Below are 10,176 nucleotides of genomic sequence, written 5' to 3'. Positions count from 1 at the left end.
GCCAAAATAGTTTAGTTATCCATATGCAAGGGTTCTCAAGAAGGTTGTTGTCCATATGTTAGGTTAGTTGATGAAATATTAAATATCATGAAGAATTTTTGATTTTTGTCAATGGACATGGCTATTTTAGCAAGTTGACAATAATGTCTTTTGATGGAAGAAGGAAGAAGAAGGGATCATATTATTAAAACTATGCTTTCATTTCCACCCATTCATCCCTGCGTCTAGTATTTCACTAGGATAAAAATTGAGTCTTGAAAGCTTATTGGTCTACAAAATGTTTCTTTCAAAATGAAATCCCTCAAGAAGAAAACTATCTGAAATCTTAATTGTATAATATCATATTTGTCCGTTTGTTAACAATAAACTATAAAATGTTTCTTGATAACGTGGTGCACATGCAGGAGAAATAAACATGTTATGCACAATCTTTTGATCACATGGACACAACACACAATTTATATGCTGGCTATATTGATGAAATGACTTTATTATTTGTGTACACTATATATGAACATGAGTACTAAATTTTTTGCACGTTTACATACTTTATTAAATTTGTATTCTAGGATATACAAAAGGTCAGCATTTCACAAAACTTTGTACTATTCCAAAAGCAGTTATCATGAAATACAATGATTATATAAGTTGGTCAAGCAAAAACAGTATCTATAGGATGCTCTTATAGTCTCATTTATTATACTTGTTTTCAAATAGAAACCTGAAATTTTTAATATTAGAATAAAAGTGAGAATCTGACAGTATGACAATATCACTGTTCAAATATTAGACTTGATATAAAAATAAAGGGGTACTATCAAACTAAATTTTTAATAGTCTGTAATAAACATAAAGGAATCATTAATATTCAACAATTGTTTTAAATAATTATTTATTAAACAAATTTAACTATAAAATAAAATATGAAAAACACTTGCATATATTTTAATTGCTTCTAAGCTAGAGACAAAATATCTACCAAAGGGAACAGATAGGAGCAAAGAAAGACTTGATCATTCTGTATCTTCTTCCTCTTTTCTTAGCAATTGAAAATATTTTATGAATCAGCAGTGATACGTCCATTCAATTCTCTTATATTCCATCATATTTGTATTCTTTTGCTCAGAAACAAATAGCTACTTCATTGGAGATGAAGGTAAATGTGCTGATGATATGCTTGTTAACATGATCCTTGGATGACCTTTCTTCATTATTTATTCTGAATTAAGTTATTCTGATCATGCTGGTGAATGAAGTAATTGAGAAGAGAGAATTGAGTAAGGCTCAGGTTTCCATCCACAGACGCTCCCTGCATATGAATTTAACAACTCATATTCACATCAAGACATCTGGGAGGATGAGAAATAATTAATTTATAAAAGATATTTAAATCTTCACTGGAGTTCATATTCCTTACTCAGGGAAAATTAGTTAAATGCGCATCACGCAATCTGTTTCGGATTGTTCCACTGAGTTCCTCCTGTTTTCAGCAGAGTTAACGTGGAGCAACACTTTCTCCTTAGCAGGAGTAGGAGGACAAGGAAAGGAATCCATCCAGCTACAAAAGAAAAAGCAAAAAAGATAACAGAAGCTTTAGTGGAAAGCTGTACACAACATAAAAAGAATAACTACTTTTTTCTTTATATTCCAAAGAGAACAAGGAAAACATTATTTTCGATGACAAAGTTACCTAAAATCTAGCCCTTCCTCTTAAGTATTCAGCAATATTGAAAACGTTTTCTCTATGTAAGTATTAGAAGTAGAGTTTCACATTTTTCATGTACTTTTTAAAATTTATCTTTAAAAAATAGCATGGAATTGCACTAATGAGATGAATAAATACTAAGGAGTCTAATTTATCAAAATACACCGACATACTTATTCACATCCTGGTGAGAAGTCAAAGAAAAACAAAGACAAAAGTGATACAAATTTTGCCCTGTTTTAAGAAGACAGGGCCATGAAGGGTGAATACGGACTGCTTTAAGAACTGAATAGGGAATATGTCCACAGGGAATCCTAACAGAGGCTGCTGAGCTGACCACAATATAAGCCATACAAAACAGACTGGGATAGGATACCTGGTAGAAGGTTGAATAACATATCTTCTGCTTCCAAAATACTTCTATTCAATATGGTGCTATTTCACTTGGAAATTTCATAACCTTACAAATGATGAAATATAAAGGATGAAAATATGAACAAAAAATTCTCTGAGACCTATAAAGAAAAGTGTTTTTTCTTCTTCATACTATATGTTGAACCCTTTACTTAGTGTAGTATTAACCCTACTAGTATTAAGTAAACTGGAAACAGATCTTAGTAAAAATTAAGAGTGGGAATAGGGAAGGGAGGAGGGAGAAGTGTTGGAGTGTGAGTGGGAGGGAGGGTAGAGCAGGAAATATCACTATGTGCCTAAATTTGTATATATGAAAGTTATATGAATTAAATAATTTTTTAAAAAATCAAAAAAAAAGAAATATTGGAAAGATATTTTGTCATCTATTGGTTACCATAAATATTCAAAAGTAGATGAGTTAGGAAAAGTCCATAGGTGTTAAAACCAGGAAGGTAAAGGCAGTAAGGATGAGGAAGAGCAAGGTTAAAAAAAATTCTTGGTACTCAAAACTCCCATGGTGTTGACATAAATGCTGGGTGCTCAGCATATTCCAAAATATGTAAGTCACGCATGTCTGTACGTTTTTCTCTATGTAAGTATTAGAAGTAGAGTTTCTAGAGTTTCTAGATATTCTTAAAACCTCTCTCAGTGAAAATGCAGATGCTTTAAAGAAAGCGTTAGGAAGCAAAATATGCTTTAGGCTGCATCATGTCATTTGTCTAATTTATATGCAAACAGAACACATTTGTGCATGCTTTTCCTAAGGGGTTTGGAAAGCGACAGGGACTGTAATTTCTGAAAGTGGAAGATGAAGCTCTGAGAAAGTTTATTAAGTCACCTGAAATAATGCCTGTCATACTAATTTGCTTCATATGAATTTGCAGAATACTGTAATGATGGGAATTAGTAACATTTATGTGAGGTTTACCATGAAGCACATCAATTGATTGTACTTATAACTGTGGAAGGCAGGAACAGAATTAAAGCACGGATAGGGCACAAAGTGAGGCTAAACTGAACAAAACCAAAGCAGTCACAAGAGCAAAGCCATGGTAGGTGCACACGGACAAGGTAAAGGAGACAGGGAGCAGCAGCGGTCTTGTGACCAACGTTTACAGCAAATATTGACACTGAAGTTTCCTTATGAAGAAACAAAACCAGAAATTTTGGTCACAGATCAGAAGAAACCAGATTTCTTAATTTCCCATACTCTTTTTTTTTTTTTCTCATAACTTGGTCTGCTTGACATAGGGCATAGGAAAAGAGAGAGAAATATGCAGAAAGAAAGTTGTGTTAAGTTCTTTAATAACAGTTTCTAGAGGTCAAATATAAGAGAGAACTTTGAATTTTTGCAAATGATTATGTAGGAGATGCAAAAAATCTATCCACATAGCTTTGGTTAAAGGAGAGGTGAGCGAGCATCACCATACCTGTTTGCTGAATGGCATCTGCTTGAAATATTCCTCCTTCTCCCACTCTCCGCCACCCACCCCCCTTTTTTTCAGCATGTTTGTTGGCTATTTTTTCTCTTCAAAACTGATACTCTGATGATTTACTTTAATATAAAGACACTTTTTAAAAAAAAAATTATTTATTTATTTATTTGAGAATTAGAGTTACAGAAAGTGAGAGAGAAGCAGAGAAAGGTCTTCCTTCAATTGATTCACTCCCCAAATGGCCATAACGACCAGAGCTACACCGATCTGAAGCCAGGAGCCAGCAGCTTCTTCCATGGGTGCAGGGGTCTAAGGACTTGGGCCATCTTCTACTGCTTTCCCAGGCCACAGCAGAGAGCTGGATTGGAAGAGGAGCAGCCGGAATTAGAACTGGTTCCCATATGGGATGCTGGTGCCACAGGTAGAGGATTAACCTACTGCACCAAAGCACTGGCCCCTACAGACACTTTCTTAAAACTATAAAGTATAAAATACTAAAATACTAATCACTGGCTCTGATCCAAACTATGGGTGTAGGTCCCTACTCCAGAAGAAAATGTTATATGTTTCTCGCCCTCCACTGTGGTTAGAAAGACATTAGAGTGGTTGACAGGCAACGTACTGGTTGAAAAAATAATCTCTGAGCATATATTTTAACTAAGTGCCCAGCATGGTACTCCTAGTACTGAGTGTTTTAATTGGCTACTTTCTCCCTCTGGATCCCAGAATAAAATGTTAATCTTATTTTCCAGAGATATTAGCACTGTCTGGCATTTTCCTAATAAAGCCACCAAGCTCATAGTCTTTCATCATAGTAGGTTCTGCAAACAATTCCACCCTAATTACTGTAGCCTGGAAACGTCACCTCCCACACCAGGCAAGTTTTACTGAGCAATTAGCAATTTCCTGGGAAGAATGATGCCCATGTTGTACTTCTCGGACTTTCATGTGGCCAGAACTCACTTAAATCAAGTTGGTTTTACGTTCAGTCTTTAAAGGATGGTTGTACGTCTGCTATTTCCAACTCTAGAGAGTATTTTATATCAGACAAGATCAGGCGCGCTCAGGGTGTTATGGATGTAGACAAAAGCATGTAACAGCAATAAGTAGAAATGCTTCCAATGTAGAAATAATTATCCTGTCTGTTAACCTATCAATTGGAAATGGATGAGAGGCTAGGTGAGAAAAGATGCAGGAGAAAGAGCTGTCAAAGTCAGCCTGTAAAATATGATAATCTTGGCTATGCAATTCCTTATTTATGTTTTAAAGCTTGTCAGAATGGAAAAGAAGTCCCAGTTGCCCCTCTTCCAGTCCAGCTCTCTGATGTGGCCAGGAAAGGCAGTGGAGGATGGCCCAAGTGCTTGGGCCCTGCACCCGCACGGGAGACCAGAAGGAAGCACCTGGCTCCTGGCTTCAGATCGGCGCAGCACACCGGCCATAGCAGCCATTTAGGGGGTGAACCAATGGAAGGAAGACCTTCCTCTCTGTCTCTCTCTCTCTCTCTCTCACTGTCTAACTCTGCCTGTCAAATAAATAAATAAATAAATAAATCACTGACAGAACTGCCTACAGGATAAGACACTATTGTTTTGTTTTGTTTTGTTTTGTTTTCCTATTAACTATATGCTGAACCCCCCACAATTAAAGGGTAACAATGGGCTCTTTATCTTGAGATTCGTTTTTGAGCACCAAATGATAGATTCAGGTTAAATGCCTCTCAGTGAAATAATTCTTTTTTTATTATTTCCTTTTTAAGGGGAGATTTAGCATTAATACTGTTTTCAATAAATGGGGGTAGAAGTGGTGAATACATAGAAATTTTAGTCTGAGAGTTACATTTATTTGTCAGAGGAGAAACAGGAACCCTCCGCATACTCAGAAGAGGAGAGAAGATGAGCTATTCTCAAAAGAAAGGGTGAGGTATGGGGGATAATTGCCAAAACAATGACAAAAGACCAGTAATTAATATTTGTGGAGGAAAGCACTATAACAGTCTATGTATATTCCCCTGAAGAACACATACTTGAAGAGATGGAAAGAGATTATAATTAGGTGATCATCCAATGTCTTTGAGAAGTTTCATGTGCAGCATCTTACTTTTTTCAGAGTATCTCTGACTGTTATGTTAACTGCATTTCTGAAACTGGATTTTAAAGGGATTAAGATGTGTTGGGGCCAGTGCTGTGGCATAGCAGATAAAGCCACCGCCTGCAATACCTGTATCCCATATGGGCGTCGGTTTAAGTCCCGGCTGCTGCACTTCCAATCCAACTCTCCGCTATGGCCAGGAAAAGCCGTGGAGGATGGCCTAAGTCCATGGGCACCTGCACTCACGTGGGAGACCTGGTAGAAGCTCCTGGCTATTGGCTTCAGATTGGCGCAGCTCCAGCCATTGTGGCCAACTGGGGAGTGAAGAAGCGGATGGAAGACCTCTCTCTCTCTATCTCTGCCTCTCCTTCTTTCTCTGTGTAACTCTGACTTTCAAATAAGTAAATACATCTTTTTTTAAAAAAGAAAGATGTACACTTCAAATCACAAAGCAAAGGGTGGAGGAATGAGATTTGCTTTGTCTTCTACGGCACCCTGTTTCAAAATAGGAAGTTAGATCTGGAGACTAAATGATGTCTGAATATTGACATACAGGTTATTTAATCAGAAAGTTATAATCTCTGTAGTCTAATCATTCACTTAACAGATATTTATCAGGAGTACTATGAGCCTGAGGATACAGTAAAGAGTAGATAAAATCTGGATTTTAAGAATTACAGCACAGAAGGAAAAATAGATAGTTAGTAGGCTACTGTTAGTATAATTAATATAATCAGAGAATATTCCTGGGAGCTACAAAACTGAATAATGCCCCATTAAGTTTAACTTACAGGATTCAGTAACATGGGAACAGGAGGATGAGATGAACAGCTATAAGAATAAGTGAATAAGGAGATGCTGATAAGTTCTATTAGACAATAGTCTTCTTTAAAAAGTGAAAGAAAACCAACTATGGAATTAATTGAATAATTATGTCAATTTCTCAAACTTAGTCATGTTCCAGACATATATAAAGGCCCAAAACACATCACAAGGATTTATCATTGAGTCATATTTTTTGTGTTTGTTCCATTCTGACCCCAGATAATTTGTGACTCCAATCATAACCACACCTGGAAAATGAAAGAGATTAAGACACTTTTCACAATTTACATAGCAGGAGTAGAAGTTTATGAGTTCAGACACCCCACAGAAAGTCCCAAAGTTGATTCTTAATTAAGATGATTATACTCTCTCGAATCGTTAGACTATAAATAAATGATATCAGTGTTTGAAGATAGAAATTACTGATTGGGTCACACTACTAAATAAAATTAGAAATAAAATTGATCAAAAGACCAAGTGGTATATGCCTATCATAAGTGTGTTAGCGGATATTGAGTGACAGAAACAAATCAACAAAAGTCTCCAAATCAGAATTAGCAAATATTCAGGTCAACATTTCAAACTATTCATAATTACATAACATTTATATAAAGACTTGCATGTGAAGCATTGTGCCCCGAAAAGGAGTCAAAGATTTGCATCTTTATGACATCAAAAATCTTGAATTCTAATAAACCAGGCGGAAAATCTTAAATTCTAGTAAAGCAGGCATAATAATAGGCACACAAATAAAAACTATATAAGGCTGCATAATTCAGCTATTAACATAATCATGTAAATTAGAATTTTATTTTCCTTCTGGAAATTGTCAAAAAGCAGAAAGGAAAGAGAAAATATAAAAATAAAATATCAATTTTCAACAGTCTTTGGAGGCATACATAATTTCTGACTGCAAAATTTCTTTAATGATTGTCAAAAGTAGTGATCAGTTAGAAACTACATAGAAGGATGTAAAGAGAAAATGAACAGAGCACAGGATGAATGTGCTAGAAAATAACACTTTTCAGATGCATCAGTTTTTGATTTCTGTGTATCAGATTGCCACAAACTTAATGGGTTAAAACAGCACACAATTTATTATCTCATAGAAGTATAAGCAGAGCTGTGCTGAGGTTTCTATTCAGGGGTACCAAAAGTTTGCTATCAAATTTTCATCAAGGTCTACTCTCATCAGGAGACTCTGAGTGGGGACCTGGGGTTGGGGTGGGGGTGAGCAATGTGAGGAAGGATCTGCTTTTGAGCTCATTCAGGTTGTTGATAAGATTCCCTTTCTTCTAGGTTCTGACTGAAGGCTGAGGCTGAGGTGTTTTGTTTTGTTGGCTGTTGAGTGGAGGGACCCTTAAGATCCAGTGGCTATTCACTGTTCTTAGAGGTACATGCAGTTTCATGTCACTTATACTTCCTCAATAAGGCTTCCTACTACATCAAATCCAAAAAGAAGAATTTCTTCCTCTGCTGTGCTGAGACCAAGTTTTGTAGAACATAATCTTCATACACAGCAGACCCATAGAATGGCAGATGTTCTAAACAGCACTCTGGCCTCAGAATCAGCCCTTAAGGCATGAGGATCCGGCTGAAAAGTCCATGAGAGTATTTCAGGCATGGAAAGCCAAGGCGCTCTGGGGAAAAAAAAAAAAAAAAAAAAAAAAAAACCTAAATGAAAAATCTCCGCGAGTGAGATCCCAGTGGAAAGAATGGGTCATCAAAGAAGGAGGTACCTTTCTCTGAAGGGAGGAGAGAACTTCCACTTTGACCATGGCCTTGTCTAAATATGATCAGAGTCAGTGAACTCAGGGGGCTTCCATAGCCTTGGCAGCTCATGACAAGAGCCTAGGGTGATTACTGATGCCATAAACAAGAGTGTCAATTTGTTAAGTCAACAACAGGAGTCACTGTGCACTTACTCCTCATGTAGGATCTTTGTCCTTAGTGTGCTGTACATTGAGATTTAATGCTATAACTAGGACTCAAACAGTATTTTTCACTTTATGTTTCTGTGTGGGAGCAAACTGTTGAATTCTTTACTTAATGTATGCTAAACTGATCTTCTGTATATAAAGAGAATCGAAAATGAATCTTGATGTGAATGGAAGGGGAGAGGGAGTGGGAAAGGGGAGGGTTGCGGGTGGGAGGGACGTTATGGGGGGGAAGTCATTGTAATCCATATGCTGTACTTGGGAAATTTATATTCATTAAATAAAAGCCATAAAAAAAGAACATAATCTTCAGAGTAGCATCTTATCACCTTTTTCTTAATTGATTGAATTGCCTTATATGTAAGTCACAGGTCTCAACCATGCTCAAATGAAGGGGATTATATTAAGATAGAATAACAGAAGGAAGGAAATAATCGGGGGTGTATGAACCTCTATTTATCTCCCTGAAATTTCCCAGCACCACTGCTAGAAGTCAGAGTATATCCTTTTATTTTTTTTCACAACAACAACTGTGGGATATGCTGTGAGCAGAAATATACTAGACTTGAAATGATTCAGAAAAAGGGAATTATATATGAATAAAGAATATTCTGGGAGGTGGTTAAAAATCCATTTAGTTATCATAAAGAAAAGCTTATGAGTTATGAAGATTTTTTAGTCCATAAAGCCAGTTTTGCAGCCATTCCCAATCCCAGAAAAGGAATATTACACAAACAACTCTTCAAGGGAAATCTAAATCAGGTTCAGTGTTAAAAGCACTAGTGATTGAATATTTGCAGGCCATGCCATATTTCCTACTCTTCCTTGTAGTTAGGTTGGGACCTTATGACTTATTCTGTTCAATGGCCTTTGAATGGAATGGATATACAAATGTTATATCAGGCTAAGGCAGTTTTAAGTTAAGATGTTTAAAGACCATCAAAATCAATATTAATAAAAGGAAACCTATATTTTGAGTCACTACTGATATAAGCAAGGAAGGTAATTGAAATAATAACTTTTCAATGGTGACCTCATGGACTTTGGAGAACCAATGAATCCAGGAATTTCATATAAAGAATAGAAATACAGCCTACAACTTAAAAAAGCAGTAAAACAAATATATGAAAATATAATTGCAGAAAGATTTTCTGAAGTAAAAACATGAGTTTTGGACAAGCAGATGGACTCAATATGATCAAAACTAAGAAATATTATAGTTTAGTTATTGTATTAAAAACAAAAAACAAAAAGAGTAGATGTTTGGTACAGCTGTTAAGATGCCTTTGAATAGTGGAATAACCGTATCTGAATGCCTAGTTCAGGTCCTGGCTCCTCTTTTGATACAGCTTCCTGCTAATGAACCTATAGGAAGCATCAGGTAATGGTTCAAGGAATTTGAATCCTGCCACCCTATGTGGGAGTCTCAGATTGAGTTCCAGGCTCGTGGCTTTGCCTTGGCACAAACATAGCTGTTGTGGTCATTTCCACCATTAGATGTATTAAATATCATTGACTATTTCCTCTGTAACAAACTATACTCTAGTCATAAGAGATATACAAATGAAGAGACTAAGTTTCTACTCTCCAGATTTATAATCTAGTTGGGTGGATAAGTTAGAAAAATTGTTCAAAATAAGAAGTAAATTTAGAGTATGTTATTTGGAAGCACGTGCTAAAAATCTGATGTAAGGAATAATGTGGCGCACTGAAGAAAGACTAGAAGAGTCACAACTGTATATAGGGTGCAAGCAAAGATCTCATAGATTAG

General features: G+C 36.1%; 1 long non-coding RNA gene across 1 annotated transcript in view; it reads right to left on the bottom strand.

Annotated features, from left to right (window-relative positions):
• Window positions 1–470: 470 nt before the first annotated feature.
• The window catches only part of LOC149128136 (uncharacterized), a 143,189-nt gene continuing 133,483 nt past the window's right edge, over window positions 471–10,176 (bottom strand). The window contains exon 2 of the long non-coding RNA XR_016230428.1: window positions 471–1,558. This is a non-coding gene — a long non-coding RNA (uncharacterized LOC149128136). The remainder of the gene's footprint in view (window positions 1,559–10,176) is intronic.

Source organism: Oryctolagus cuniculus, chromosome 2 (assembly GCF_051225735.1).
Source record: "Oryctolagus cuniculus isolate XC-2025 breed Fujian yellow rabbit chromosome 2, ASM5122573v1, whole genome shotgun sequence".
NCBI classification, from domain to species: Eukaryota; Metazoa; Chordata; class Mammalia; order Lagomorpha; family Leporidae; genus Oryctolagus; species Oryctolagus cuniculus.
The sequence above is the reverse complement of the archived record's forward strand: the minus strand, read 5'-3'. Positions and strand labels throughout refer to the sequence as shown.